We start from the raw sequence: 7,701 nt of genomic DNA on the forward strand, positions 1-7,701 counted from the left end.
TCCCACTTGCCCACGTTGAAGTCAGAGTTGAGCCTAACATTTCTCCCCCACTGCAAAATCCCATAGCAGCGGTCCCTGTACCTATCAGCATGGTCCTGAATAAAGTCTTCTTTTAACAAGTACCATTGAATAATTTTTTCTTTGACAGGTACTATCCAGGTAAGTGAAAGATTTTCTAACTCAAAGAAATTTTGAGACAAAACTTTTCTCCTGTCATATAGTTTATATACATAAAGAATGTTCAACACTGAAAGCCATTCTTGAAACCTTTTTTTCTGGAAATTTTTCCTGTATACTCTATAAGTGAATTGGAAATGCTTTTATTATGCTAACTGCTTGTGTGCTAAAAAGATTTTTGAACATAAAAACCAAAAAGTTGGGGTTGCAGCCCCAGCTCTGTCATGTAATAACTCTATGACCAATGATACAACCTACTCATGGGTAAAATAATTGAACATTTCATCTATGCCAGGTTTAATGCTACAGATATGAGTGGATATGTCATAGTCCCACTCTTAGAAAAATAAATCTAGTAGAACATGAACATAAAATTAACAATGTAGTAAATGCATAGTGATATGAAAAGAGAACTCTATACAACTAATTTCTTACGGCATCTGAAAGGCTTCAGCAGGGAAGCAACATTTAAGCTTGGTTTTTAAGTCTGAATGGGAGTTAGAGAGGAATTTGTGACAGCATTTCTAAAAGACTAGAATGTACAAAGGGACTAGGGTGGATAAAGGGCATTTTATACATATATCCATCTCCCTGGGGTATGTATGTTCTGAGTCCTTTAGTGTTGCTATAGAGGAATACCTGAGGCTGGCTAATTTATGGAGAAAAGAGGTTTATTTGGCTCACAGTACTGTAGGCTGTACAAGAAGCATGATACCAGCATCTGCTTCTAGTGAGGGCCTCAGGAAGCTTTCATTCATGTGGAAATTGAAGGGGAGCCGCTGTTTCCTGTGGCTAGAGAAAGGTCAAGAAAGAGAGAGGAGGAAGGTGCCAAGCTCTTTTAAACCACCAGCTCTTGGCAGAGCGTGGTGGCTTACACTTGTAATCCTAGCACTCTGGGAGGCCAAGGCGAGGGGATTGCTTGAGCTCAGGAGTTCGACACTAGACTGAGTAAGGGCAAGACCCTGTCCCAGCTACTGGGGAAGCTGAGGCAGGAAGATGACTTGAGTCCAGGAGTTTGAGGTTGCAGTGAGCTATGATGAGGCCACTGCACTCTACCTGGGGCCACAGAGCGAGACTGTCTCAAAAACAAAACAAAAAACCCAGCTCTTATGTGAAATACTAATGATAGGGTGAGAACTCACTCATCGTGGGGAAGGCACCAAGTCATTCATAAAGGACTCACCTCTGTGACCCAAATACCTCTCACTAGGCCCTAGTTGGGGATCAAATTTCAACACTAGATTTGGAGGGGACAAATGTCCAAACTATATTAGTGTATGTGTATATATGAAAAAGTTATAAATGTATGTATGCATATCCTTTTCTATGACAATTGGGATCCCTAATTTGTAGGGAGTGTGTGCTGAAGAGTAGACATGAATCTAGAAAGGTGGCCCACAGAGTCTGACTTTATCTTGAGACAATAGGGAGCAGGAGATCATGATCTGGTTTTAAAAGGACTTAACTGGCAACAGTGTGGAAAGAAGTCTAGAATGGGGAGAAACTGGTGGAAGAACTGAGAGACAATTAGATTGAAGTCCAAGAGGAACAGCAGGTTGGAATTAGAGGGATGAGGAGTTGAGAGTGAATTTAACTTTGTTATGTTTAGGGTGAGGCACTTGTGAACATCTAAATTGAAGGTGTGGGAAAGCAGAGACTTCAGAACTAGTTACACTTGTGTTTGAATCCCAACTCCGTGTGACCTTGAACAGTTACTCATTCTTTTGAACCTCAATTTTCTCATTTGCAAAATGGGGTTAGTGCTCGAGTGTTTTATTGTTACACAATGATACCTTTCTAGACCGAATGAATTAATTTACTGAGATGGAGCTTGAAAATCTGAAATTTAACCATTTCCCTGGAGTTTTGAGGCCCATAAATTAGGTGAATTAACCTGTATACAAAGACCACTTTCAATTACGCAACTGTTCACTGACTCGTTTCTATTAGCATTTTCCCTTAGACTAAAAATATGAAACCACTTAACTTTTTCCAAAAAGAATATGATACTCTCAAAGTATCATAGATATATGAGACATTTTCCTAATTCTTAAAGTTCAGAGTAAAACTAAGTGCTTTAAAGATGGGTCAAGGATGTTAAAAACTAACCATTTAACAAATTAGTAACAAAAAATTAATAAAATGCTAAAAGTGATGCTTTTAAAAGGACATTTTGATAAGGCTATTCCTTTATTTGTTGTGTGTTTTATTTCCAAAATAAGAGCTATTAAGATTGTCACTAGAAACTTTTTAAAATTAGTTTAGGACTGATGTTTCCAGAATAAAAAGTATCTGTGCAACTAGCACTTAAGTTGTTTATAAAAAATTGAATAAATATATATTAAAATATATGTTTAAATATATTTTAAACAATCTTAATATTTTTAATATATATTGAAAATGTTTGTGAGTGAACACAACTTGAAAAATTGAAAAATTGTTTCTTAGATTCATTGTCATTTTTCTAGAGTACTATGTCCTTAAGCAGTTCTTTCAGAACTGGTCTCAGAGTGGTACTTTTTTGAGTCCTTATCTATCCAAGTTGTTTTTTCCCCAGGCTCAAATACTGGTTTGACTAGATATCGTGGATTCTGTTGCTCAATATCTAGTCTGACTTCCTTCTAGTGTGTCTTCCTAAACTTCTGACACTAAAAAGCTAAAAACCTCATTTTCCAGCTTCCTTATAGCCTGGGTTCTGAATGTGATTTACATAAAACTATTTGTATTCATTTGTATGAAATTAGGAGAAAAAAAAGAAACTTAAATTTGGAGGTGAGTTAAGTGAAGAGAGAGATAGGCATAAGGTACCCACTTTATTGACATAGATTACAGTGGTGGCTTCCTGCTTTAGTCAGTGGCTGCCTGGTAGTATCAGCTTCCTGTTTTGACGGCAACTTTTCTCTTGTTAGCAGAGGTAGTCTAGTTCCAGAGCCAGCAGCTGCACAAGTGGTCTCCCAACTCGCCAAGCACCAGACCTGATCCTGGCAGGACCTCCCCTGTAGTGTGGCTTTGGAAATCATTCCTGGAAGCACAGTCTATAGTCTGTTTTTCAGCCAGCTCAGTAATTCTTTAATACAGTTAATAACTCATAATAATTTTTTTTCTTCAACCAGCTGTAGTAGTCTATTCTTTGCAACAGAACCCCAGCTTTAGATTGTCACTTGTCATTGCCAAAGATGAAGTGGCTTCTGAAGGCAAGGCTATGTGAGCTTCAGTGGCTGTCACGATAAATCATTTTGGCAAAAGTGAAGAATATCAAAAGCACTGTGTAGTAGCCAGCCTCTCAGATGATCTTCGATGATCTGAGTATTCCCATATTCATACCCTTTTGTAGACTATGGAAGAGGTGATGGCATGTCACTTCCAAGATGAGGCTATAAAAGACTGCAGCTTCCATCTTTTTTGCGTATGAGCGCTCGTGCTTGTAGGCATGTGGGTGCTCCCTCTCTCCTCTCTCTCTGTCTCTCTGCTTCTCCCCTTCCCCTGCCTCTCGGATCATTCACTTTAGGGGAAGCTAAGTCTTAAACAGTCCCATGGAGAATGTACATGATAAGGAACTATTGAAGCCCCCTTCCAGAGCCATGTAAATGAGCTTGAGGTGGATCCTCCAGCCCAAGACAAGTCTTCAGAAGTTGCATTCTCAGCTCTCAGTTTGACTGCAACCTAATAAGAGATCCTGAGTCAGAATTATGCAACAAAGCTAATCCTGGATCCTTGAGCCCCATAAACTGTGTGAGATGATGAATTTGTTGTTTTAAGCTGCTAAATCTTGGGGTATTTCTGCAGCATTAAATGGTACTATTAGTATGCTAGTTATTTCTAACTCTTTTAGAAAGTGTTAGAAAGCTTAAAGAAATAGAATAGCCCCAGAGTTTGAAATTCTCAGTTCAAGGCATGGTCAAAGAACCAGGCAGCTTTCATGGCTGACCCAGAAGAATTTTCTCCTGTATAGTTACAGAGCTGATATAGTCAACATGAGCCAGAGTATGATCCTGCAGACAGGTTGATGAATTACAATAGATCATAGCCTTGCTAGGTTTTTTATGTGAAATTAAGATATTAGAGAAGTAGAAGCCTGAACACTGGAATGGATACACTGAGATGGATTTGGACTCTGGTTCTGGGTCATTATTTAGTCAGTCCACAGGAATCTTGATCTTCCCACTATCTTGTGTATCCCAACATTGTGCTAATGTAACTGGCCACAGAAAGTGGCAATTATCTTGAATGCCTTGGTAAGATACATGTACCAGAGAATGGGAGATACGCCCCACAAAAATTCAGCAACTGCCATTTTACTGAAGCTTCTGGGTACCAATGGCCTGAGGAAGGTTGGAAATGTTCCCTCCAATGTGAAAGACAAGTTATTGCTTCTTGTACCCATATAATTAATAAACAGGCACAATGCTTGGTGGACCTCTTTAGAATTGGCAACATGTACCACATTTAGATAGGCTGCTATGACTAATTTTCCAGAAATCCACAATACGCAGCCTACTTATAAAGTATTATGAAGTAGGCCTCAGAGCAAGAGAAGGCTCTCCAGCCAGTTCTGGCTGTGCGGTGAAGTGCTCTAACACTTGACTTTTTGACCTGGAGAATCTCATGTTACTCAAAGTAGTCTTCAGGATTTGGAACAAATTTATGTCCTCTATAGTAAATAATTATTCTCCTTTTGAGAAATAGTTCCTGGCTTACTATGGAATCCTGATGGACACTGTTACATCTAAGTGAGCCTGGAATGCTCTAGCACTCCACTGCTGGTGCCAGACATATCATGCAAAACCGGTAAACCAGGTTTGATTTTTTTTTCTCCTTGGTGTTAGGAAGCTTCATGAGATCATAGGTGTGGGTTGAGGTAAAGGTAAACAGTACAGTAAGAGTATATACACTGAGTGCAAGCTCATACAGTTTACTCTTGTCCTTAGGACAAGTGTGAGTTCAATTTTGTATATACCACTTCCGCTTGATGCATGGTGCTGAGCATGCCTGACCTACGGTGGGGAAGAGAAATGATCCCAGCGTGAACTCAGAGCAGTATTTCTGGTTGTTCAGTTTACATGAAGGTATGGCAAGAGATGACATTTAATGGTTTGATCAGAGGGTCAGAACGTTGACAACTCCAAGAAAGAAACCTGGTCTGGTGTGGTGGCTCACACCTGTAATCCTAGCACTTTGGGAGGCTGAGGCAGGAGGATTGCTTGAGGCCAGGAGTTCCAGACTAGGCAGAGCAAGAGTGAGACCTCGTCTCTATAAATAAATAGTGAGCTACAATGATGCCACTGTGCTCTAGCCCAGGGGATGGAAAGACCCTGTCTTGGAAAAAAAAAAAGAAAAGAAAAAAACCTGGGAACTAGAAGCTTTAGGAAAGTAAAGTATGTGGATGAGCATCTCAGAACAGGCCCCAAGTATAAGGGTATTTATTTCCTGTGTGAAAGCTTATCAAAAGCCCTCTTCTATAGGGAAGGCTCTTAATATTCAGGTGGACAACATAGCCTATACTGTAGATATTGGTTAGCTTCTTTCTCCAGCCACCCCAGTGCTTATTCAGTTGTGCTAATTTCTGGAAAAATTCCCTCAGCTTCTTTCCAACCCAGTTTTTCAGTCTTTTTTTTTTCTTTCTTTAAAGACAGGGTCTTGTTCTGTAGCCCAGGCTGGAGGGCACTGGTACAATCATAGGTCACTGCAGGCTTGAACTCCTGGGCTCAAGCAATTCTTTTGCCTCAGCCTCCCAAGTAGCTGGGACTACAGGTGTGAGCCACCACCCCTAGCTAATTCTTCTATTTTTTGTAGAGATGTGGTCTCACTATGTTGCACAGGCTGGTTAAATTTTCCCATCTTTACTAGTGTCTATTCTGCTATTCAGTCCACCTAGTAAGCAAAAGTGATCTTATTTTTAATTTCTAAGAACTATTTTTATTACAGCAACTTGTTCTTGTTGCAATAGATGCAATTGCCCCGTCAGTCTCTTAGAGCTGTGGTCCCCAACCCTGGGGAATGGGTCCCAGTCCATGGCCTTTAGGAACCAGGCTGCTCAGCAGGAGGTGAGTGACAGGTGAGCAAAGCTTCATCTGTATTTACAGCCGCTCCCCATCTCTTGCATCACTGCCTGAGCTCCGCCTCCTGTGAGATCAGCAGCAGCATTGGATTCTCATAGGAGCAGGAACCCTACTGTAAACTGCGCATGTGAGGGATCTAGGTTGCATCTTCCTTATGAGAATCTAATGCCTGATCTGAGGTGGAGCTGAAGCGGCAATGCTGTTGCTGGGGAACAGCTGCAAATACAGATTATCATTAGCAGAGAAGTTTGACTGCACAAGAAATGTAATTCACCTGAATCATCCCCAAACTCTCCCCACCTCACCACCAATTTTTCTGTAGAAAAATTGTCTTCCATGAAATCAGTCCCTGGTATCAAAAAGTTTGAGGACTGCTGTCTTAGAGGATATTAGTTTTTGTTTATCCCCTTAGGGATTCATTTTTATTTGTTGGATTTTTTGACACCTCTCTGGTGATGAGTATCCCTCAAATGTTTAATGCTTGGTTCTGTTCATTTTTTCATTTATGAATTCCTATTACCTGTGGGTGAATCTAAGTTCTAGTTATGAGCTGGGTGCAGTGGTGTATTCCCAGGTACTTGGGAGGCTGAGGTGGGAGGATTGCTTGAGCTCAGGATTTCAAATCCAGCCTGGGCAACATAGTGAAACCTCATCTCTAAAAAAAATAATAAATAATAAGTTCTAATTACAGTGTCTTGCCTCTGTTGTGGGGGATGGGAAGGAAACAGGGGGGAGGTGTACTTAGTTTCCTAGGACCCCCCAGAATTCTTTCTAATGAGGTCTAAGCTCTTGGCTTTAACCATAATTTGGTGCCAAGATCAGCTGTTCCATTTTTCTCTGATGCCCTTAGAGGATATGAAATTATTAATATTTCAGGTTCTATTCTTTCTTTCTCCAACCCTGACACTTTAATACCTCTTACTGCTGAGCCTCAATACCAAGAAAGGGAGTAGGGCTCAGCTGTAGGGCTCATTCTTTGAATGGCTCACCTACAACCTCCTTCTACTCTTGTCTTTTTTTTTTTTTTTTAAGAGACTCCTGGCCTCAGGTGATCCTCCTGCCTCAGCCTCTGGAGTAGCTGGGACTACAGGTGCACACCACCATACCCAGCTTTCTCCTTCTACTTTCCGTACTAGTCCTGAGATTAAAATATTTGGAATTGTTCTTACCTTGTTGGTAGTTTTCTCCTACCCTGATTTGGGATGTGGGCTTTCTTATTCTTGTTTCTCTAACAATCTAATCTCATTTGTTTCCCATCTTTTAGACATTTCTACACATTTGTAACATCAATGGAACCCTTTTTGTTTCCTAAAATCACTTATGCATTTGATTTCCCAACAAAATATGAACTATTTCATACACACAATAGACTCTAATAGAACACCCATGTGCCCAAAATCTTCCCTCCCCTCCCTACTGGAAATGTTTAATGGGAATTGGGACAGGTAGAGAAGTAGGTGAACAT

Source organism: Lemur catta, chromosome 6, assembly GCF_020740605.2.
Source record: "Lemur catta isolate mLemCat1 chromosome 6, mLemCat1.pri, whole genome shotgun sequence".
In the NCBI taxonomy this organism is placed as follows: domain Eukaryota; kingdom Metazoa; phylum Chordata; class Mammalia; order Primates; family Lemuridae; genus Lemur; species Lemur catta.